This window comes from Tupaia chinensis, unplaced genomic scaffold, assembly GCF_000334495.1.
Source record: "Tupaia chinensis unplaced genomic scaffold, TupChi_1.0 Scaffold000241_1, whole genome shotgun sequence".
In the NCBI taxonomy this organism is placed as follows: Eukaryota; Metazoa; Chordata; class Mammalia; order Scandentia; family Tupaiidae; genus Tupaia; species Tupaia belangeri.
This window is the reverse complement of record NW_006159719.1, coordinates 295,690-320,243: the sequence shown is the minus strand read 5'-3', so window position 1 is coordinate 320,243 and position 24,554 is coordinate 295,690. Positions and strand designations below refer to the sequence as shown.

Sequence of the window (24,554 nt, the reverse complement as noted above, 5' to 3'; positions counted from 1 at the left end):
TCATCATTATTATTGACACAGATCATAAAGTACCCCAATAGGCAAGCCCCCAAATCATGTTACTCTTTGCATAAGGTAGATTTGCTAATAAAACATGGGCAATTTTCTGAAGATAATCAGAAATCAGAAATTTGTACTATCATTTACAGCACATTTTCTAGTTCATATAGGTCTCTAAATTTACCATTTTGTTTCCTGCTTAGGTTATTTCTACGTTATTTTAATCTGCATAGGAAACATAAATATGACAAAAAGTTTTTTATAGACTTATGGGTATAAAGAGTACCCCCTCAATAGGTTCAGGAGATAAGTTTAGACATTTTCACATGACAAATAAGCAGCATTCTGAAAATGTACACCTATAAATTTAGACTCCAGAAGTTTCTGCTTATATTTGGACTATCACTCAACTAGTTGAATACTTTAGAGTAATATTCCACTCTCAATGATCTTATTTTTATTCTATTAAAATAACCTATTTTGTACTTTCCTATCTACTTTTTACAAATATAGCAAGATCAAAGACGGTGATTATGAACAACACTCAGATTCATGGCTGCAATGTAGTACATTTCTTTTCATTATCCTCCATCTAGATTTGCAGGATTATGTCATAAATTATGTTATTTTACTTGGTGTTCAGTTAATTCTATTAGAAACTAAGATTATAATTTACAGTGCAGTGATTTAATGTTGAAGTGTTCTGTTGTCGGCTTTAGCTTACCATAGATAATTATCTGTACATTATCTAGTGTTGACTTCTCAGAAAAGATTAATGTAGAATTAGAGGCAAAATGGGATTCTCATCAAATACAAAAACCCCATAAAAATTAATGCTTGCCAAGCTGGAATTTGAAAATCCAAGAGGCACTTCTGATTTAAATCTGTTAACTTTCATTATAAAATTTATATTTCTACTTCAAACATGTACACGAGGGCACAGACACATTTTGTGAAAGAAGCAAGAAGTGTGAGGAAATGTCTTAGGTGTAATAAACTGTTTATGATAATGCATTCCTACATTTTTAACAGGAGTCATGGAAATATTGAAGTTATTATGAATCTAGGTACATTTCTAATGGCAGAATGCCCTTATGTTACTATGGGTCTTCTGGAAGATACCCACAGTGTAATTTCATATGGCATAAGTTGATTTGGTAAATAAAATAATAGCTAAAAATAGTATACAATATTTTCAAACTTTTTAACATGGAAGTGAGCTAATCAAGTGGTCTGCATTAATGCACTTTTGCCATGAATATTATAAATAATACATGACCCAGCATAACATTAAAACATTAACATATTTTAGCAATACGTATCTATCACTTGTTAAATAAAAAGCTGAGGACTTCCTACTTGACAGATCTGATTTTACCACTTTATTATACATTAGTATAAATTTATTGTTAAAAGCATTTCAATACTATCAATCCTAGTTTTCACTTTTGTCAATTAGATATGGAAATATCAACTGTTCACAGAGTTTGCATAATTTTTACATCACCCAAAACCTTGTCTTGGTTCTCTATATTGTGCCAAGTGATTCCTATCATCAGAAGAGTTGGCCATAAAAATCTCAGAGTGAAAGATGCCATTCGTTTCTCATTTTTCCCATGGTTTTAAACATTTGAAACTTCATAAAGTGGGATTCTGCAAAACTCTTTCCTGCAAAGCTTCGTGAGAAATTATTTACCATTTTCCTGTAGATTTGTCTGGCTCATAGAGAAAAGGAAAGGGTTCTTTGCATACTTCCATGGCACACATTACAATCTACGTGTTAAAACTGCTCGGGGCACTTCACGGCCTTCTGTAGTGGTAACTTCAGGCTGACGACCAGATGTGCTGTTATCCCAGGAAGCAGCAGGGTGCGGTTGCAGGGTTCTAGTGTTGTTATTTTTTTCTACCTTAATAGCCCATGCATTTATACATCACTCCCTCAATGCTATTTACTTAGTCTAATTAACATGATTTTCATGCATTTGTTCAGATTGCTACATACAGAGTGGTTTACATGCATCTCAATATGCACAGCATTCTAACCTAAAATGCAGCCTTTTTATACCATACAGCAATCTCAGCTGCAAATAAGTTTGAACATTAAATCTATTTTGGAAAAGATGGGGATTATTTTATTGCACAGATTATCTTCTCCTTAGAGAGGTGGACTGCAAAGGCGCTTATGGAAGCTTTCCCTGTGGCTAGACAGGTGTGTACATGAAGCACAGGTGTATAATCCACATATCATGTGAGGTTGGAGCAAATATCTCTAGGACCTTCCTTATGTGTGAATTTTAATCAATTTTTATCTATATATCTATTCTGAACTATTACTTTCCAATACCTAAATTAACACGAAGATTAGGAAAAAAAACTTACTGAGAAAGGACTGAGAATTTCTACCTCCTAAGAATTTGGGAAAACAATGAAGAAACCCTTTTGGGTATATGTTAGATTTTGATTTAGAGATATCAAGATAAAATTGTGACTATCATCATAAGTTAAAAATTTGCTGGTAATATACACATATGTGTATGTAGAGAGAGAAAGTCACTTCTTAATTTCTGGAATTTGAGTATCACCTTATATAACAGACAGGTGACTATGACCTTTTACGGCAAGGAAGGTCATTATGTTAAGGTTCTGAGAAGAGACACTTATCCCAAGTCATCAAAGGTGACCATAAGTACAGTATCCTTAGGAGAGAGCCAAAGTGAGTTTTGCTATACACGTACACACACACACACACACACACACAAGGTTATGTGAAGACATGTGAAGACAGAGGCAGACACTGAGCTGACGGTACTCCAGGGCAAGGAACCAGACGGTAGAAGTCGATGAGGCAGAGAACAGATCCTGCAGGCTCAGGAGTGAGGGGAGTTCTGCTACCAACGAGACTTCAGACTTCTGGCCTCCAGAGCTCTGAGAATAAATTTCTTTTCTGTTTTTTTTTTTTTCTTTAAGAAGCTCAATGTGTGGTAATTTGTTACAGTAGCCACAGGAAACTAATTAAACACTAAATGTTAATATGTAGTGTGTATTCTTGTGTCGTAGATATGTGCACACACACACACACACACACACGTACCCATGCAATTCCTAGTCATATGTCAACAATATATTTAATATATGTATATTTATTCTCTAGATGGGCTAACATGAAAGATATGCGGTGTCTTTACTCAGACTAGACATTGATAGCCTGAGTCACCACACAAGGCAGCACCGGACACACTGTACTGTATAACGTTCCACAGAATAATGGCCTTATTATTACAAAACGCCCATGTCATGAAACGAACAGGCTGGCTGAAGAACTGCTTTTAAAGGAAGCTTGGAGTTTAAGTAGACATGACAAAAATACAATATTCTCAACTGGTTCTCACACTGAACGAGAAAAATGTTATATAAAAATAGTTACAAAAATGATAGAATCAGAATGTGGATGGCTGATGATATAAAAGTATTATAAAGGATGACAGGATATGTCACCCCAAAATATGCCATGTTGTCAGATGGATTATTTTGAGCTAAAGGCACTTTGAAAACAGCAGATGCAAGGCGCACATTCTAATCTCCCATTTGCTTTTGGAAAACAGGAAATAAAAACTATGTGAAAGATGCCCTCCCTGTACCAGGAGAAAAGAAACTTTTTAGACAACAATCATGGCTAAGAAAAAAATCTGTGTAAACAGATCCTGTTAAAATAATTATCCTTTAGCTCCTCATGTAGTTTAGTTGCTTTGCTACAACTGCCTCTCTTTGTTAAACCTTGTGTGAACCACTTTGGTTTTACCAGTTCTTGGGATCTTTATTTCCTCATTAGGGCTGCCATGTTAAAACTTAAAATTGATTAATCTGGTTGTTATTACCAATATTTTCTTGCTTTTATGAAATGTAACCTGAAGTTTTGAAGTTTTAAGGACTGAAATGGACATATACTTTCAAAATACTTCTGAAAATATAAATGGTATGGAGAGATGGGAAAGAGGAAAGGCAACGGGGGAAAGGAGATGGTATGAGAATAATAGCACCATGGTTAAAAATGGTTGAATCTAATCAGTATCTTTAAAACAAGAGGGAAAAAAAAAAAAAAAAAAAAAAAAAAACACTGAACAAATGTAAATTTAGTATCTTTTCCTGGATCATTTCAAGGGCCCAAGACAAAATATCTATGCAAAATCCGGCGGGACAGGTAAACCTACAGAATTGTGGCCAAGATGTCCTTACCTGGAACATCAACTCCTGGAGCCCCAAACGGGTAGAGACTTGAAATAACAACGGCGGAAGGTTATAGGAGGCTGAATGTGGACTATGTGAGAGTGAAACATTCCTGAGGCCTATGTCTGTAGGAGCCCACACTTTCACCAGTTTTACCTCTAGGAAACCCACAGGATTTTTAAAGAAACAGCTAAGAAAGATCCTGTCCTAATTCTGGAGGACCAATTAAAAGGATCTCACACATTCTCCTTAGCAAAGTCCTGACTTCCTATGAAAAAGGACTTTCTTTACCTGAGTCATAATCCACTCGGAGAAGGAATCCCATGACTCCTGCACTGTCTGCTCTTTCTGATTTACATAAAGGAGAAAATAAGAACAAAGCTCCAAAACCCAAACACTGGCACGTATATAATACAGAATTCTCCTCAGCCATAGGAAACATTGAGACCATGCCATTTGACTCAAAATGGATGAATATGGAAGACTTATTGTCAAGCGAAGTAAGCCAGGCTTTGAAAGACACTAACTTTATATTCAAGTATATATCAAATTCTGCATTCTACGGCAGAAAAGGAAAGATCTAAAGATATGATAGTAGAGAAGATACCAGTGACTATAAGGGAGAAGAGTGGGTGGTAGAGAGCGGGTGGCAGAAGGTAGGTGAGAGTAGCAAAGGGAAGAAAATGTAATAGACAAAAGAATCTAAAGTTCTTTGTTGAAAAAAAAAAAAACTGACTTTAGCTTTATTAAAATTTCTTCGGGAGATCCACAGCTGGTGTGGTGGTTAAGGTGCTGGACTCTCACATGGCTAACCATGGTTTAAATCATGGACATGGATGCTTGTTTCTCACTTTCTCTCTCTCTCTCTGGTCAAATTAAAAGAATAATGATAATAAACAAAATTAAACATTTTTTTTTAAAAAAAGTTGTTAAATGAAAATAAAAGAAAATCTGTGGCCAGCAGGTGATATGGTGGTTGAGGCGCTGGACACTCCCACATGGCTAACCACAATTTGAGTCCCAGATCTGGTGGCTGACTTTCTTACTTTCCCTCTCTCTCTCTCTTTGTCTCTCTCTGGTCAAATTAGAACAAATTAATGAATAAATAAAACTAAATCAATTTAAACAATTCTATCAAACACACACACACACACACACACACACACACACAATCCTGTGAAAGTTATAGCCTAAGAATTCAGCCCAACTAAAAGTCCAGGATTTGATCATAAAATTATAGAATTATAACATTATTCTCCTGCCATTTTATGACACAGGAACAGAACTTAGAAGTGTAGGATAACTTTTCCTTAGATGCCAAATTGTAATGTATGTGGAAAAAAGGAAATTTTTTCTGAACATTTGATTTTTACCCATGAAAATATTTAGGGATTATCTACAAGGGTAGGGAGATGAAGTCATTTTAGCCAGAGGGAAGAATAAAGGAATATGCACAGACATTAGAGAAATTTAGAGGAATGTCAGTCATGAGACATATTATTGCTGTAATAAATTTTGGACATCAGCATCAATTTTTATATGCCCACAGATATATGTCCACCACATAAGATTTATGGACCAGTGTTGTTTTTTTTTTGTTTGTTTGTTTGTTTTTGCCATGGGATGTATATGTGTGTCAGAGACAGAAAGATGCAGTCAAAGGGAAAGGGAAAAATCAGAAATCACTCCCCAAAGGACTGGCCACACTGCAATCCCTTCTCTCCATTCTCCGTCTGGGATTATGGGCACGTGTGTATGCCCCTGTTATGATTTTCTTTGTCTTTTCTTCTTCTTCTTCTTTTTTTTTTTTTTGTAATGCCTCACAATATATTGATTTAAATAAACCAAAACTTAAAAAAGAATATTTAAGTAAAATTAGTCAGATTCCACTCACTCTGAATTTTATATCCTGGACAGGACAAAAGACTACCTTTCATTTAAAACAATAGAAAAGAGCAAAATGGTTTCAATTCCATTTTGTGGGAGAACGCAGACCGATGGGAAGCTGAGGCTGTGCCGGTCAGACACTGTGGTTTATCTGCATTGCCCAGGTCAGGGGCCGGCCCAGTGCCCAGAACTTCTGGCTTCTTTGCTATTAACACAATTGTCTTAGGATCCTAGTTATAAACATTTGAGTGAAATTCCAAAGCCCTCAGATCTTCTCAGAGGTGGTAATATACTACTGGCTTGCAGCACGTACCAGACTGAAAGCTGAAATCACTCTCCTGCAGCCTTTTGAGCACTGGCAGCATTTTCCAAATTTTTCCTTTTCCATTCTTCAGAATCCTGTGTCAGATCTTCATTGTTCTGCAGTTTACTTGAGCTCTCTACTATGTTCTCTATTTCCTTAGCTGGGAGTTCAACCATTGTCTTCCTCTTCTTCCACGGTAGAACAGGTAAATCTCCATGTTTGTCGATCTGCTGCTCAAGCTTCTCTAATTGTTTATATAGTTGATCAAATATTGCTTTTTTTTTTTTTTTGGAGAGATTTTCACTGTAGGGCGCGTGCGCTCGCCAGACAGACAGAGAGAGACATAGAGACAGAAAGCGAGAAATCACCCCCAGGGGGGATGGTCACGCCGCAATCCCTTCTCCTCCATTCTCCTCTCGGGATCTTGGGCATGCACGCACACGCGCCCGGCGTGAGTTTTAAGCCACCGGGTCCGGGATGTGAACCGCGGTCGACTACGTGGGAGTCCAGCGACATAGCCATTACGCTAACTGCTGGTTCCCTCAAATATTGCTTTTTAACACCAGAAGTGGCTACCATTTTGTTTTAATCCACCTTTAGCTTTGGAATCTTGCACACTGAAAGTAGCGCAGCAGTGGTGAAGAGTGGCCTGGATAAGTCAAGATTTACTTGCTGTGTCTGGGAAAGACTGGACTCAGAGCTTAGCAGTATCTTTGAAGCCATATTCACTGCCTCTGTGCAGCTAAATTCTACAGCCAGGTCTCTTATTCTAATATTTGAATTCAGGCCCAGGAAACACTCAAAAGATTTAAGACAGCTCTGATACATCTTCTTGTTCAAACCAGAAAGTTTAATCAAATAAGCCCTGTCCATAGGGCACTTCATACAGGAAGCTGCCAGGTCCAGGCACATGACTGCATTCCTGGTTTCTGTGGTCCATGCAGACAAGTCAACACACTTAACCTAGGACTGGCCCAAGTATTCCTCTGCTTTCCTCAGCACCTCCGGCTCGGTGGGGCCAGTCATTCAATCAGTTCTGACCCCATAGCTTGGATGCAAACAACTCACACAAAAAACCAAGTCTGGCATGATTTTCAAGTTTCCAGGTCTGAGAGTTGAACTGTGGTCAGCCTTGTGAGAGTCCAATACCTTAAGCACCATACTATCGGCTGGCTCCTAGACCTGTGTTGTTTGCCTTCTGTGTTGTTCCCTCTCTTTATTAAACACAGTGTCATTTTTGCTTCTGTTGATATGTGATGATATCCCTACGTAATTTAAATATTTTATTACCAAAACTATCAGATACCCCAAAAGAACTGAATCTATGCAAATTTAGGTTTTCTAAAATTGTGACTAAAATTACTAAAAAGGAAAGTGTAAATAGATTTAGTTTATAAAATAAAAATGATGAGTGTTAGAAAAAAACAAATTTATTTAAGCTTGAAGAAATGTGAATAAATTATACAAATACTTGATCTGTCCATAAAATAATTTTATGTTCTGAAGGGCCTCAAATGTATGTGGAACTCCCACTCATACATACTATAATTATAAGTGTGTTTGAAAGTCAGACACCGTAGTCCTGTGCCACTGGCTTCCTTAGAGTAACCAATTTATGAGAACAAAAGCATGAACTTGCACAATTGAGCATTTTTGCCTATAAAATGGATGCTGTTTTTGATCATTTAGATCAGAACTTCCATGGCTAGAGACAGAGTTCTAAAAGAGTAAGTAACAGCACTTGCTTTTAAAGGAAATTCTTAAAATCCAAATTGCTTACCATAAAATTTGTGCAAACACATAGATCTGAGTAGTTAAACTAGATCACTTTTCAATGGGCTTAACTTTGAAATAAGCATAAAGCTTAAAATATTGGTAAAACGTACCTATATTCTATGACCCCGAAGTCCCCGTAATGGAGTATAGGCTCTAGGTAAAGAGCCCTCTTTGGACAAATAAGCACAACACATATTTTTGAAGATATTTTTCCAGTTGTTGTCATTGTTGTGGTTTGTTTTTTCTTTTACAAAATAGGAGATCCAAAGAAAAATGAGAAATAATGAGAAATTTCATCTTAAAAAAATTCCTCTAGATATTTTCTATTTAAATTGATTTCTACTTTAATTTCTTTTGAAATGTTTGGCAAAAAGCTCATGAGAAACTAGAATTTGAAAAATATGTATACTAAAATAGAATAAAATAGAATAAAAATAGAATTAGCATATATTCAGAGTAATACATAGTACATATATGGAGAATAACAATTTTGTTTCATGTGTATATGTTTACTGTGTTCTTTGTTCCTTAGAGAAAGTCTCTGAGCATTCTTACTCATGCAAAAATCTAGCAGTTATCATGCTGAGGCTTTATCAGATGTGGGTGGACTGTGGAAGGTCCTGAGACACTGGCCTGACCCATGAATAGATACCACATCCATAAAAGCCATCCATAAGGCATGAGTTTATACTTCCACACAAAGGGAAACCAAACGTTTATGAAGATTAATCTCAGTGTAGACACAGTCACCTACAATAAGCTGACTGAGTCTCGTATCGTTTCCTATTAGTGAGTTTTAGAGGGAATGTGGGGTATTATTGTGTGTGTGTGTGTGTGTGTGTGTGTGTGTGTCTACAGAGGACATTAGATTATGGAGCCATTTGGAATACTTCTTTTTTTTTTTTTTTTTTTAGAACTATTTTATTTAACTTTTGCTTATTTATTTTAATTTGACCAGAGAGGGGCAGAGAGAGAGAGAGAGGGAAAGCAAGAAACCAGGCCACCAGGTTTGGGACTTGAACCGTGGTCAGCCATGTGGGAGTCCAGCACCCTTATCCACCATGCCACCTGCTGGCCCAGGAATACTACTTCTAATATCATATTGTTATATTAAACGATACATTGCATCCTTTTGTTCATAAAGAAGAGGGAAATCATCCCGTTTCCCCACAATCTAGATATTGAGATAATCAACTTCATTCCTGTTTCATAACAGATGTAGGAATAGTTTAAAGACCACTGAGAAATCTCTTAAGGATTCAGATACACTGGAAAGATAGTGCATGAGTACACAGGATCTCTCACATAAAGCCATTGCTTTACATGAAAATGCAGATTTAATTAAAATCTTGCTACTACTAATAATAATGCTAAACAGAGAGTCCAGGATTTAGTTTACAAAGATTGAAACCCAGCAACATGGGGACTCTCTAAGCACTACATTCTTTTCTATTGCAACTATAAATCATAGTACAGAAATTAAATTTATACATAATACTTAAGAAATAAATGGGGCTTCAAAAAGTTAATGGAAAATGTATATAATGAGAAACTATGCATATATCTCAAAGGAGTTTGCACCCAAATAAATTCATATTTTAATTCCCTTTCATCCACTAATATTTTGAAGTACCCCCAAGCATGTGTGTGTGTGGTGTGTAGCATAGAAAAATATATAGACATGTAAGGCATAGACTATGCTCACTTCTATATAGTTTGTTAAGTGCCATATTTAGAGGCATTGTTATAACAACCTAGGCAGGTGGAATGAGATTAAGAGCCGGGAAGAAAACAGTTTAACATCATAATTCACAAAATCAGCAGCTCAGGATCAGCAGATGGTGCAATGGACTCCCATGTAGTTGACCACAGTTGCTGGACTCCCATGTAGTTGACCACGGTTCAAGTCCTGGACCCGGTGGTTTAAACTCATGCCATGTGCGTGTGCATGCATGTCCAAGATGCTGAGAGGAGAATAGAGCAGAAGGGATTGTGGTGTGGCTATCTCCCTGGGGGCTGATTTCTCACTTTCTGTCTATCTGTCTCTGTCTTTCTGGAGAGCACACGCAGTCTATAGCAGAAACCGTTCCCCCCCAAAATAAATAAATAAATAAAAATCAGAAGCTAATGATGGAGACTTGGGAGGTCAGCATGAGCTACTGCAGGGACACAGATATGATCCTGGACATGAGGCAACTGGGTGACCCCAGTAATAGCTGGATATAATCCTGGCCTTCAAGCAGCCTGGATCATAATGTGTTTCTTGAAGTCTTTTTGTTTAGGATCTCAGAATCAGGCTTAATGTAGATTTCATCATGAATGAAAAAATGACCCAAAGGTATTTCATGCATCCCAGGGTCTGTGGTAGAAGATTCAGGATGGGATATTGAGGTGAAGCTTCAAGCTATCTGAGTGTCGGACTGATCTATAATCATCTTTCCTACTTCAAGAATTGTCATGGAGACCCCAACACATGGTCACAATAAAAATGTACAGAAATCCGGGAGTGTCATGAGCATACAAAGATTAATACAAAAGAGAATATTTCAGTTGCATTTTTTAGAAACTTTTTTTAATATATATATAACAGAGTTCTAAGGAATATGTAAGGGAGAAATGTAATGTGTTGGGTAGAGTGCTTCTATTTTTCTTGTACATGTTTCTAGACTGCAGAACCTCTCATACAACTGGTCATCTACTCCTCCCAACATGGAGGCCCTTCAGGTCCCTTGCCCTAAGTACAAATATCTGTTCCTGTCTCTATAGTTTTTACTTTGCTTTCAGCCCTGTTTCCAAGAGTTTTCATAGAAAAAAAGAAACGTTGGAACCTGTTTCCTAATTTAGAAGAAAAGTGACACCTGTGAGGTGTAAACCTGTCCCTGTGGCTCACTGGGTGGTTAGCTACATTTAATTTGGTGGATTTGGAAGCCCTCCACGGGAAATAAAGGTAGAGCTTCTTCTACCAAAATACACCAGCATATTACAAACAGTGAGACACCCCAACCCTCTCGGTGCTTTTCAAAATCTCCATCAGTCCTTAAAATGCACGTATAGTGCTACTATAATTAGAAAAAGAAGTTTCTGTAAATTTTTTCCAGCGGCACTTCCATTTGTCTGTCAATGATCAGATTGTGTTTTACCATTTCCTAAATGCCTTCCTGGTTTTCTTCAGTAATTGATTTTATATAAAACTTCACATCCCAAGAATAATCTATCTGAAGTTATTATCTATATATATGCCATGTTCTTTTTAAAACATCAAATTCTCGAGGCCTGTGAATCATGTATAGGCATCTTTATGCTTCCCACAGGATCAGGAAAGGTGGCCACCCTTAATAAAGGTCCATTCAATAGAAATAAATTAAAAGTGTCATTCTGGCGTGTTTTAGTACATATGATTTTCTTTGTTTTAATTATATATCAAGGTCATAGGAACCCTGGGGTTATGGCTTGATCCTATTCATTTACATTAAAAACACTCAAATGAGGAGACCATTTGAATTTGGTCTTCTCTCCAAATCTCTGAACGCTACTTCACACCAGAACCTTCCACTAAGAACCAGATGTTGTAAAGTAATGCACCAGCGTTCCTTGGATTTATGGGAGATTTGAGAGAAGCTGGACTGCTAAAATAAAGAAAGGAAACTCCGGAAGCCTCATGTGCAGGTGTGCTCGCAGACTCAGTGGACAACTCATATTATTCCAACATTCAAGTCTCATAACTGGGGCAAGCTGCCATGTTGAATAATGTCAAACCAGGAACTTCGACCTCGAAACATGCATGTCTTTGTAAAAAGAACACTTAAAAACTATTATGCAACAGTTTCAAACTTGTGAAATGTGGACCCTTGAAATATTGCTGAAAACAGTGGAATCTATCATTGATAAAGTGCAGGTCCAGTTTTAGTTACATAAAAGTGGCTCGATTTATTCAGCTTTGCCAAAATTAAAAATGTCTTCTAACTTGATTTGTATGGCCTGCTCTAGGGTTACTTCCCCCCCACCCCAGCTTATTTTTTATGTTAACAGGTTACAAAGATGAAATAGTTCAAGAGAAATAGGGAATAAAAGATTTTGAGTAGTATATGAATACCCATATCTTTACCTCTTCATCAAATATTATAATTCATTTCTACTCGTGCTAGAATATTTTCAAAAAATGAAAAATGCACGGACCAGCAGTTATGGCTATGTCGCTGGATTCCCACATAGTTGATCGTGGTTCACGTCCCAAACCTGGTGGCTTAAAACTCACGCCGGGCACGTATGCGTGCGTGCCCAAGATCCCGAGAGGAGAATGGAGGAGAAGGGATTGCGGCGTGGCCATCCCTCTTGGGGGGTGATTTCTCACTTTCTGTCTCTCTGTCTCTCTCTGTCTGTCTGGTGAGCGCACACACCCTATAACAAAAACCTCTCCAAAAAAAACGAAAAATGCAGATGTAATTGAAAGTTCCTTTTTCCCCTTGCATACCTTCTTCCTGGTCCCTCCTGTTCCAAAGATAGTCACTGGTTTTCATTTTATCTTTGAAGGCACTTGTTAAATAATTATCACCAAAATTAAACCAAGATCACATTTGACATGAAAATATTATGTACTACATCTCATTACATATGTAACTCTTTCATTAGATACTTAAATAGATGACCACATTGTGTTCAAGTCTCTGGGCTTATTTGTTTTTGTGTCTGAGGTTCCATAGTCGTTGGCCTGATGGGAATTTAGGTGGCTTGTGGATTTCCTTCTCCTGACATCCTCATCTACTCTTCACTCTACCAGAATTTTACCTCTTTCTCATCTCATTTTTCCAGATAATATCTTAGTTTTATTTTGATTATCAGTTCAGTGAATATTAAGCTTTGTCATCTTTTCAGATACTTGTTTTACCATTCGATTCCCTCTTGTCTGAATTTCCTTTTTATACACCTTGACTATTTTTCTATGGAGATTTCTCATTTTTTATTCATCTTATTTTATTGACTTTTCTTTAAAATTGGAAATACAAATCACCGACTGATCCAATGCAATGGAAATATCATTTTAGAGTATCCTGTTTTAAATTTACATATGGTATATTTTATTGAATAAATTCTAATGTCAAATTCATTCATTATATATATATATGTGTATATGTATACACACATACACACACACACATATATATATATGTACACATACACACACACACACACATGATTTCTGCTTCAGAGTACTCTGCCTATTCTGAAGTTATTTGAATATTTTTATATATTTCTTCTAGATGCTTAAAATTACCTACCCATAATTATGAGATTTATTTTTGTTTGGTTTTTGGTTTTTGTCATAGGGTATGTGCACGCACCAGAGAGAAACAGAGAGGGGGGAAGTGAGAAATCACCTTTCAGGGGGGATGGCCACACCATTATCCCTTCTCCACTCTCTTCTCAAGATTCATAATTTTCAAGCCACCAGGTATGGATTCAAATTACCCTTGGTCATGTATGAGTCTAGCACCTTAGTCACCTTTGACTCTGACCCCTGAACCTTAAACATAACAAAAAGAAAAGAAAAAGAAAACAAATTTCTATGCTGACCCCTATATTTTTCTTTAGTATACAAATAGAAAATCAGCGTTTCTTCAGTAGTTCCTAAATAGTACCACCTTTCTTCACTACCTTACAATGTTATCTTGGATACTTATCTGTTTCTTATACTGAAAATACTTATGAGTTCTCTTTCCTGGAACAACGGTCCATTTTAATCTTATTGATAGCACACTTTCTTGACTTTCATGATATTCAGCTTTGTTTAAATTTATCTAGATTATTTTCAGTCCTGTACTCTCTCATATAATTATAAATCAACTTCCCAAGTTAATTTTTAAAGGTCATATTGGGTCCAGCCATGGTGGCACAGTCAGTAAAGCACTGCTGCACAATACTGGAGCCACTCAGGGCATAAGAGTTAGGGTTCCATGGCCACCGGAACACTTTGGTCAGGCCCACATACACCTGTGACCTGGCTGACTGGGAGGCTGGAGGGAGCATCAAAAGACCTTACTGGGGTAGCTGGCTCCTTTTTTCTCTCTCCCTCATAGAAAAACAAAACAAAACAAAACAAACAAACACTTTTATAAAAATGTCCTGCAGCTTACTAATTAATTATTAATAATAATGTTAGGACTTCAAACACTGAATATATCGGTTAGCTGTGAAGAAAGTGATAGTTGATCTTTTTTTTACAAGTTCTTTTATTTAGTCATGATAGAGAGCACATGTGTGTGCATGAAAGAGAGAAAAAAGTCCCTTTGACAGGGTCCCGTCATGGTATGTGCCCTTTACAATGGTCCTCCAGCTGTTCAGCATCATGACAACCTGCACACGCCTGGAGTTTTCTCGAGCTGTCCCGGGGATCAGAGCCTGTGGCCTGCCATGTGGCCTTCAGCACTGCTGTTCAACTTGGGTTCAACTGTGCCACCAGGCTGGATGGAGATTATATTCATAAGAGTATTTCTCACTTTCATGATTTCTTTTGTATTCCTTGGTAATAGTTAATATTCATTCTGCACATACCAGCATGCAGTACCTTACGGCTTTGGTTACTAACGTGAAAGGATCTTTTTTTTTCTCCTTCTATACTTTCTATTTGTGCATGTGTGTATATGTATGTATAGTGGCAAAAATCAAATAATTTACTTTTAATTCAAATGCCTTGTCTAGTAGGTAAGTTTAGACAATCATATTTTCTGAAAACAAAGCACTTATTTCTTCCTGTCACAGTTTTAATTGCTGTTGTTATTGTTGGTTGAGCATGTTTCTTTCCAGGCATTTTGCTACACTGGTTAAAACTTCTAGATAGATGTGGAACAGAAATGATGACAAAGAGTAACCTCACTTTAATAGCAACTACCTTCAAAGAAAAAGGCTTTTAGAGTTCAACCAGTCACTATGAAGTGTGTTTCATTTTAAAACAAGTACTTTCATTACATTAACATTTTGACTTATTTTTCCATATTTTTATCATTATTACCTAATATAGTGTATATTTCTAAATTGACTTGATCAATGTTATTGTTCCAATTAAGTTTTAACATTTGGACTAATTTGCTTAGGTAGATTAATCTATTAGTAATTGTAATATAAATTTTTGAGGCTCAACAATTGTAAAATGCTTTTTCCTTCATTACTCTAGATTTGCTTAGCTGAGATAATATTATCTTGTAGTTATTTTCTTTGACTATTTTGATGTTATTAATCATTACCTTAAAATTCTAAATTTTGGGGCTAAAAATACATATAACCTAAAATTTATAATTTAACCATCTTAAAGTGTACAATTAAAAAATTTTAAATATATTCACATTGCTAAACAACTTACCAGAATGTCTTCTCTTACAAATCTGGAACTCTATATCTGTTAAGAAAGAAAGAAACAAAAAATACCTCCTCTATTCCTACTTGCCCCAGTCTTTGGAAATGACATTTCATATTTTCTGTTTCTATAAATTTGACTACTCTATATCCCTCATAAAAGCAAATCATACAATATTTATCTTTTTGTAACAGTAGTATAATGTTCTCAAGATTTATCTATGCGGTAAAGTGACAAGATTTACTCCCATTTTGAGGCTGACAGTGTTCTACGATGTGTATATGCCATCCCTCTTTATCCAATTACCCATCAAAGGACACATGAGTTACCTCCACTCTTGGATTTTATCAATAATGCTGATATTCCCTTAACATTTGTATTGTTTCTATCACTTTAATTTTCTTCACCTGTAGATGTATTTCTTTAATTTCAAAAGTATCATATTTATATTAAGTATTCTTCAGAATGCCTAATACATACCTAAATGTTAATTTGTCTGTTGTTTTCATCTTATGTAGTATAGCAACTTATTGTGGGAGAATTCTACTTGTTTTCATAGTCTAAAAATTTATCACATATTTTTATAGCTTTTCTGTTTTATTTTGCTTCTCCTGCTCTAACTATTACAAATAAGTTAGAAATTCAATTTATTCTATATTTTAATATATTTTGAAAAATATTTTTGCCATACGGTGTGTGTGCTTGCCAGAGATACAGAGAAAGCAGTGAGAGGGAAATTGAGAAATCACTCCTCAGAGTGGATGGCTATGCTACAATCCCTTCTCCTCCATTCTTCTCCTGGGATTTTGAGTATGCACAAACCTCTGCCACCTGCTGATCCCGTGTTTTATTATTTTTTTAAATTGTTTTCTCTTTGTGCTGCATTTTATATAAATCTGTTCATATTATTTTAATTTCACTGTTTTCTTTAACCATGTTGATTATATTCAGTCTATAATGTATCTCAATTATTTGCTACAGTAAATTTAATGGGCATACTTGCAATATGTTTAATTGATCCTTTTTTAATTGACTACTTCTTATGTTTTTTTTTGTTCAACTTTCTCTACTACAATGATGTAAATTAAACCTATTTTTCAAGGTCAAGTTGTCAAGTAGAACTACCTCAACTTCTCAACCCCACACTATTTCAAAATAATTATTACTGTAAAAATACAGTTGTTATATATAAATAATGTGTTTTATAATATATAAAAGACTTCAGAAAAAAAGAAACAATTATTCAAAGCCTCATCATCAACCTCTCAATTAGGTATGATAATCTTATGTAAAACACAGAATGAATTTTTTTCTTTTTAATCAATGATTCTGAAATTTGTGACATGATAACAAATGTTTTTTTCCTTATGGATGAAGTGTATTTTTAGAATAGGGAGTGCCCAACATCCTCTGAACACATATGGCTGTTGAATACATATTCCCTGTGTTTGTGAAATATTCTTTAGTACAAAGCAATTTGAAGATGGAAAAGTAATGAGAAAATAATGAAGCAAGTAAATAAGGGATTTGGGTTTTCTGCAAATAATAGTATGTAATTTCCAGGTATATGTCAAAGGCAGGGTTAAAGTAAAAATTAACTTAATCCCCAGACAAACATTGAAGGTTATTTGAATTAGCATACAAATTCAGATGCATTTTGGATTTCATAAACACATATTGAGTGGCCAACATTCAAGCAGTCAGTGTTTCCACCAGCCCTTGACTTAAGTCATCAAATACATTCTGGGGAGGAAGTTGTCTTTAGTCTACTTTATGGAGAAGGAATACTGAGGTTCTCATAGTCCAATTCACTACCCAAAAGGTCACAGAGTAAGTGCAAGAGCTGGGATATAGAAGGAGGTTCCTCGATTCCAAACCAGGACTTTCTTTGGTCTGTCACAAGTGCCGTTATGAAAATACTAAGTTGGATATTCATCTTTAGTGATCTTCTATCTCTCTATAGTGTCTCTCCCTGTACATCAGAGTTTGCCATTCTTTCCACAGGGGAGTGCTAAACTAATGACGAATAATAAAGCTGTTCCCTACTGAAAGAAAACAGACTCCAAAGCTATTTCTTCCCTAGATTCCTGCAAAGCCTTCTTACTATCGCATAACTAAAGAGAATGCTTTAGTTAGATTGTTAGTAAAAAATAAGCAATATTAAAACAACAGGCAATGGAAATATGAAAGGCAAATTGAGGTGACTGCATGTTTAATCTCCTGCCAAGACATAGCAACAAAAATGTCCAGGTAAAAAATAAACTAAGAGACAATATGAGCCCTGCCAAAGCACACAATTTCAAATAAATTAAGTCTTGAAGATTGAATCATAAGTTGTTAGTGATTTTGAGCAGCACTTTATTTACGAAGTAATGAGTTCCAATGAGTTAGAGGGGTGGGATTTGTAGACAGAAAAGTGGAAACAAGAAACAGAAAGACGATTGTTTATTTCAAAGTTACTTTTCTTATAAGGAATACTGTTGGTTTAATGGGATTTGATTTTCATCATTCTCTTGATTTCTCAGAAGGTAAACAACATAGGCTTTGTCCTGGTGACATGAGACCTTAACATGAGTGACTCCACTTGGGCCCACTGTTGGTTAATTTCTTGATTGATCCACTGCCCTCTAGTGACTGTGTTCTTTAGACAACAGGTTTAAATTCTTTCTGAAATTGAGTGACAATGCCTAATCCCAGGAACTGTAGGCTGACAACCATGCAGAGAACTCAGAAAAGAATGAAGAACACCTCTCTAACCTTTAGGACAGAACCCAAGTCTCCTAAAACTGTTCGTTTAGTGAACCAAGTGTTTGATTTATTTGTGCTTTCATTTTCTATCCTAGGGTAAGTCCTTTCCCCGAAGATTACTATAAATTGTAACCTGACTGCTTATATCGCTCACTTCTTTGCAAAAGTCAGTTAGATATAACATCCGCATAATATAGAGCAGCATAGAAAACATTTCCATAGACTTTGATTAGACTTGCATTTATTTCATAAAATTACAGGGTGAATAACTTAAAAGCAGTTTATAATCACGTTTTAACTAAAACACTAATATAATTTTATATACTACATAAAATATAAGAAGAGAGATCAGTTCTGTTTCTTAATATAGTCCAAGAACATTTATCATTGGAATAGTATGGGTAATCAAATCCTGCAAAAGTTTATACACATCAGTTTCCAATTTGTGGAATAGTATGGGTAATCAAATCCTGCAAAACTTTATACACATCACTTTCCAATATCTTCAATGAGTTGAAAATTAATTTTTTAATTAATTAAGTAAAACTACCAGGAGTGCAAAACCACACAGTTACACATGGATAAAGTGAGCACTGAAATTTATGCCATTGGGGCCAGCAGATAGGGTAATGGTTCCTTCACTAGACTCCCACCTAATCTACCATGGTTCAGGTCTCAGACCAGGAGACTTAAAACTCACACCTGGTGCATGTGTGTGTATGTCCAAGATCCCAAGAGGAGAATTAGAAGAAGGGACTGTGACATGGCCACACCCTCTGGGGGATGGTTTCTTGATTTCTATCTCTCTGGCAAGTGCATATGCCCCATAACAAATCTCTCTCTCTCTAAACAAAGCCAAAATAAATAAATAAATGATGTCATCTAACAAAATGGGAATGGGTGGCTGACTCCTAAGTCTGAGATAATATACGTGGTTTCCTCTCAAGTACTCAAACTTAACTTCACTCTGATCCTCCTGTGACTCTAGGGTTGTGGCCAGAAATCTGGAGCCCTGTTGAATTTGTCTCTGCCGAAACATGTTTCTGGATTTTTTTTCCAAAATAGCCTTTCGATATTTTAACTGCTTTTAAATTTATAAAATCTAGAAGATGGGATTTTCTATCACAAAGTACACAAGACCAATTGATACATTTTATTATTTATTTATTTATTTTTGGAGAGATTTTCACTATAAGGCGTGTGCACTCGCCAAACAGACAGAGAGAGACATAGAGACAGAAAGCAAGAAATCACCCCCCAGGGGGGATGGTCATGCCACAATCCCTTCTCCTCCATTCTTCTCTCAGGATCTTCGGCACGCATGCACACGCACCTGGCATGAGTTTTAAACCACCAGGTCCAGGACACGAACCGTGGTCGACTACGTGGGAGTCCAGCGACATAGCCATTATGCTAACTGCTGGTTCCCCCAATTGATACATTTTTTATCTAAGATCTTAACTTAAGGTAATGAGAGTCTTGGTCAGGTATATGACTTCATCTAGTTTTAAAAATTTGGAGAAAATAATCACGTTTTAACTAAAACACTAATATAATTTTATATACTACATAAAATATAAGAAGAGAGATCAGTTCTGTTTCTTAATATAGTCCAAGAACATTTATCATTGGAATAGTATGGGTAATCAAATCCTGCAAAAGTTTATACACATCAGTTTCCAATTTGTTCAATGAGTTGAAAATTAATTTTTTAATTAATTAAGTAAAACTACCAGGAGTGCAAAACCACACAGTTACACATGGATAAAGTGAGCACTGAAATTTATGCCATTGGGGCCAGCAGATAGGGTAATGGTTCCTTCACTAGACTCCCACCTAATCTACCATGGTTCAGGTCTCAGACCAGGAGACTTAAAACTCACACCTGGTGCATGTGTGTGTATGTCCAAGATCCCAAGAGGAGAATTAGAAGAAGGGACTGTGACATGGCCACACCCTCTGGGGGATGGTTTCTTGATTTCTATCTCTCTGGCAAGTGCATATGCCCCATAACAAATCTCTCTCTCTCTAAACAAAGCCAAAATAAATAAATAAATGATGTCATCTAACAAAATGGGAATGGGTGGCTGACTCCTAAGTCTGAGATAATATACGTGGTTTCCTCTCAAGTACTCAAACTTAACTTCACTCTGATCCTCCTGTGACTCTAGGGTTGTGGCCAGAAATCTGGAGCCCTGTTGAATTTGTCTCTGCCGAAACATGTTTCTGGATTTTTTTTCCAAAATAGCCTTTCGATATTTTAACTGCTTTTAAATTTATAAAATCTAGAAGATGGGATTTTCTATCACAAAGTACACAAGACCAATTGATACATTTTATTATTTATTTATTTATTTTTGGAGAGATTTTCACTATAAGGCGTGTGCACTCGCCAAACAGACAGAGAGAGACATAGAGACAGAAAGCAAGAAATCACCCCCCAGGGGGGATGGTCATGCCACAATCCCTTCTCCTCCATTCTTCTCTCAGGATCTTCGGCACGCATGCACACGCACCTGGCATGAGTTTTAAACCACCAGGTCCAGGACACGAACCGTGGTCGACTACGTGGGAGTCCAGCGACATAGCCATTATGCTAACTGCTGGTTCCCCCAATTGATACATTTTTTTATCTAAGATCTTAACTTAAGGTAATGAGAGTCTTGGTCAGGTATATGACTTCATCTAGTTTTAAAAATTTGGAGAAAAGTAGAACTTGGGATACACTAAGCTAATAATCTTATTATTATTTTATTATAATCAATCCCTGCTTAATCCAATCAAACATTCAATATTTGAGAGTGTCAGGAGAGCATTAGGAATGGCTTAATTTCAATTTTGATTTGTTTCTAAGAGCTATTAGAATTCACATACTTTGAAGAAAAGTGATTTTTTTAAGTCAATAAATATAAACTTCAATTTGATTGACAGGATTCATGAATGGGTTATGTAACATGTAAGTAACTGAAGTATCATGCTAAATAATGATAGGAAGAGTCCTTACAAGAATGCCCTGTGTGACAAAGGGTGGGGAAAGTCATCTCATCTCTGCAGACCTCAGTTGTTGTGTCTGGAGCATGAAACGAAATACCTGGTGATTCAGAAAGGCCTTTGTAGCTGTCACAATCTACAAAATGGTCACTCAAAGCTAAGGATTGCATTTTTCTCAATTTGACATGATTTTCAGTGCTATCATATAAAGGCTACAAAGTAAATAAGAAAAACATGGGAGCCAGATGGTGGCATAGTGGTGAAATGCAATGCTTTGCAAGGCAGATCCACATGTGAGGGTTCCTGGCTCACCTCCAGAAAGCTCCCTAAGTCGTCCAGGCTTATGTGTGCCCATGATCCCAGGCTGGCCAAGGCTGGATGTGGACTGTGGCATCCGAACCCTACAGGGGGTGTCATACCTTTGTCTATCTCACTCTGTCTCTTTCAGTCATGAAATATATAATAAGAATCAGCACCTTCCTGCTGCAGCATATCTCAAATTCCTGGGCTAACTTAGAGTTTGTTTCCAAGAAACAAATTCTAAGATGTACTTCTACCCTCTTCTTAGAATTATCTCAGGCCCTGACTTCCCTTGCTTTTGCTCATTTTAATTCCTTCTCTGAGTGAATCTTATCTCAATTATCTTCAGTCAATCACTCGCTAACACTAAACTGTAATCTAGACAACAAATAAGTTCTAAAGTATTCTATAAATAGCAAGGTAAAGAAATACATGTGATATTTATCTTTGGCACAAATCATTTTTGCACTAAATTAATAGCTACTTTCAATGTCATTGTGCACAAAGACCTTTACTTTTGGTAAATGAGAGCACGGATATCCTGAAACAAAGGGAGGAATCAGTTCTGAAGCAGTGGCAGAGCCGCTGGGCGGAGTTGCCTTTTCTTCCCAAGGGTGGAAAGCCTCCCCCGTTCTCACTACATCTGGCAGCACAGATGGCAGGAAAATTAATAATAGGGAGGCAACATTGACCTCATGTGGATATAAACAAGTCCTGAGACTACACAGGCAGGCAAATCTGATAATATCCTTAGAAGAGACCTTGAAAGTTCATTGAGTTCAGCTCCCTGCTGCTGAGAGAGCTATACTTGGCGGTCTGAAGTCCTGGCCTAGCATCCTTGAGGAAATAGGCACGGAGACACTAGAATAGGTCACTAAGGAAACCATGCAGCCCCACTCCATAGGTGAATGTGGCAGTCGGCTGTGAACACACGTTTTATATTCCTGTATCTGTGTGGAGAGGGTTTGGGGAACACGACTACTCAAGTTCTTTCCTGTTGTGTTAAGCCCATTATAGGAGTTGTCAGAGAGAAAACCTATTAAGACCATTATAGGAGTCATCCGAGAGAAGACCTTACAGAGTGATGTTCATCTTTAAATACTTCAGTAGAATTAATCCAGCTGGCTTATTTCAAGGAGATGTTGATAATTGTCATTAATCACTGAACAAATTTAGTCTATAGACTGCCTTATCAGACTTCCATGACAGGCTGACCTATAGTTATTTCCACCCCATATGCATCAGCACCTTCAATTAAATGGCTTCATGTGTCAATGGCTATTAATCCAAAAACCGGTGGAAGGTTTTAAAAACAGATATGCTTTTCCGATTAGATGGACACTTGGATCTCCTGTCCTGTCCTCTTGCCTTCTAGGTTCCTTGCACAAGAACTTGATAAGTTGCAACTACAGAAGCAAAGTAAGAGAATCCTAATTTGGTTATATTTTCCCAGAAACTCTTCTGACAACATATTTTGCTATGGAATTAAGTAGCTTCCATTTTTAATCAAGATTGAATTTGTTAATTTTATGTATTTATTTTAGTTATTTTTAATTTTTAATTTTAATGTAATTTTTCCCATAGAGTACCTGTGCTCATGAGAGAGAGAGAAACAAAGACAGAGAAAGCAGAGAGAAGGAAAGTGAGAAATCCCCCCCCCAGGGTGAATAGCCATGAGCAATCTCTTCTAATCCATTCTCCTCCTGAAGCTTTAGACATGTATGCACATGTGCCTAGTATGATTTTCTTTTCCTTTTTTCAGAGGGAAATTTTTGCTATGAGGCACATGCGCTCACCATAGAAACAGAGAGAGACAGAAAGCAAGAAATATCCCCTGGGGAGATGGCCATGGCTCACTCTTTTCTCAGGATTTTGGGCACGCATATACATGTGCCTAGTGTGAGCTTTAAGCCTCCAGGTTCAAAACTTGAACTGTAGCCGACTATGTGGGAGTCCAGCTACATAACCATTATGCCATCTGCTGCTCCCATCCTGGCATGATTTTTCAAGTCCCTGGGTCTGGGATTTGAACTGCAGTTAGCCATGTGCTTGTCCAACATCTTAGCCACTACACTGCCTGCTGTGCCCCATTAATTTTATTTAAAATCACTCATCTGTACAGCCCATGTCCTAGTTGTTAAAGCAGCTGGATCCCATATGGTCAACTGTATGAACTGAGTCTTGAACCCAGAGGCTTGCATAACATGCTGGGTGTATGTGTCTTTGCCCAAAATCCGGAGCATTGAATTGAAAAGAATGGATTGCAGGATGACCATGCACCATAGGGTTGCTTTCTCAATTTCCTTCTCTCACTGTCTCTCTGGTGACCACATGTACCATCCAGCAAAACTAAAACAAAGTGAAAACATTAAATGAGATAATTACTACTACCTAAGTATACTTTTTATCTTGAGGACTAAAGGTTGTCTATACCATGGTATTTAGAGTAATATTCAGCTCTTACACTAAATATAATTCCACCTATTATGTTTAGGCTTATTATTGAAAGAGCACTTTCAAACATTTTTATCAAGGAACTCAAGCAGCTTACCAAAAGATGGGCAAATGAGCTGAACAGATAACTAAGGCAGACATATGAACAGCCACAAAGCATATGAAAAATGCTCAATATTCCTCATCATAAGAGAAATTCAAGTTAAAACCATAGTGAATTACCCCTACCCCGGTCACAATGCCTATTTAAAAAAAAAGAAAATTATAAGGGCTGTTGAACCTATGGTAAAAAGGGACCCCTTCTACACTATTGGTGGGAATGTAAATTAATTCAGCCAGTGTGGAGAACAATAAGGAGGTTCTTCAGAAACTTACAAATAGAACTACTATATGATCCAGAAATTCCACTCCTGGGTATATAACCAGAGGATAGGAATACCATCAAAAAAGCACTTGCACATTCATGCTTATTGTGGCATTATTCACAGTTGCTAAGACATGGAACCAACCCAAATGTCCATG

General features: G+C 36.7%; 1 pseudogene; it reads right to left on the bottom strand.

The window, feature by feature from the left end:
- Positions 1-6,441: 6,441 nt before the first annotated feature.
- On the bottom strand, positions 6,442-7,461 carry LOC102469117 (origin recognition complex subunit 6-like; annotated as a pseudogene).
- Positions 7,462-24,554: the final 17,093 nt, after the last annotated feature.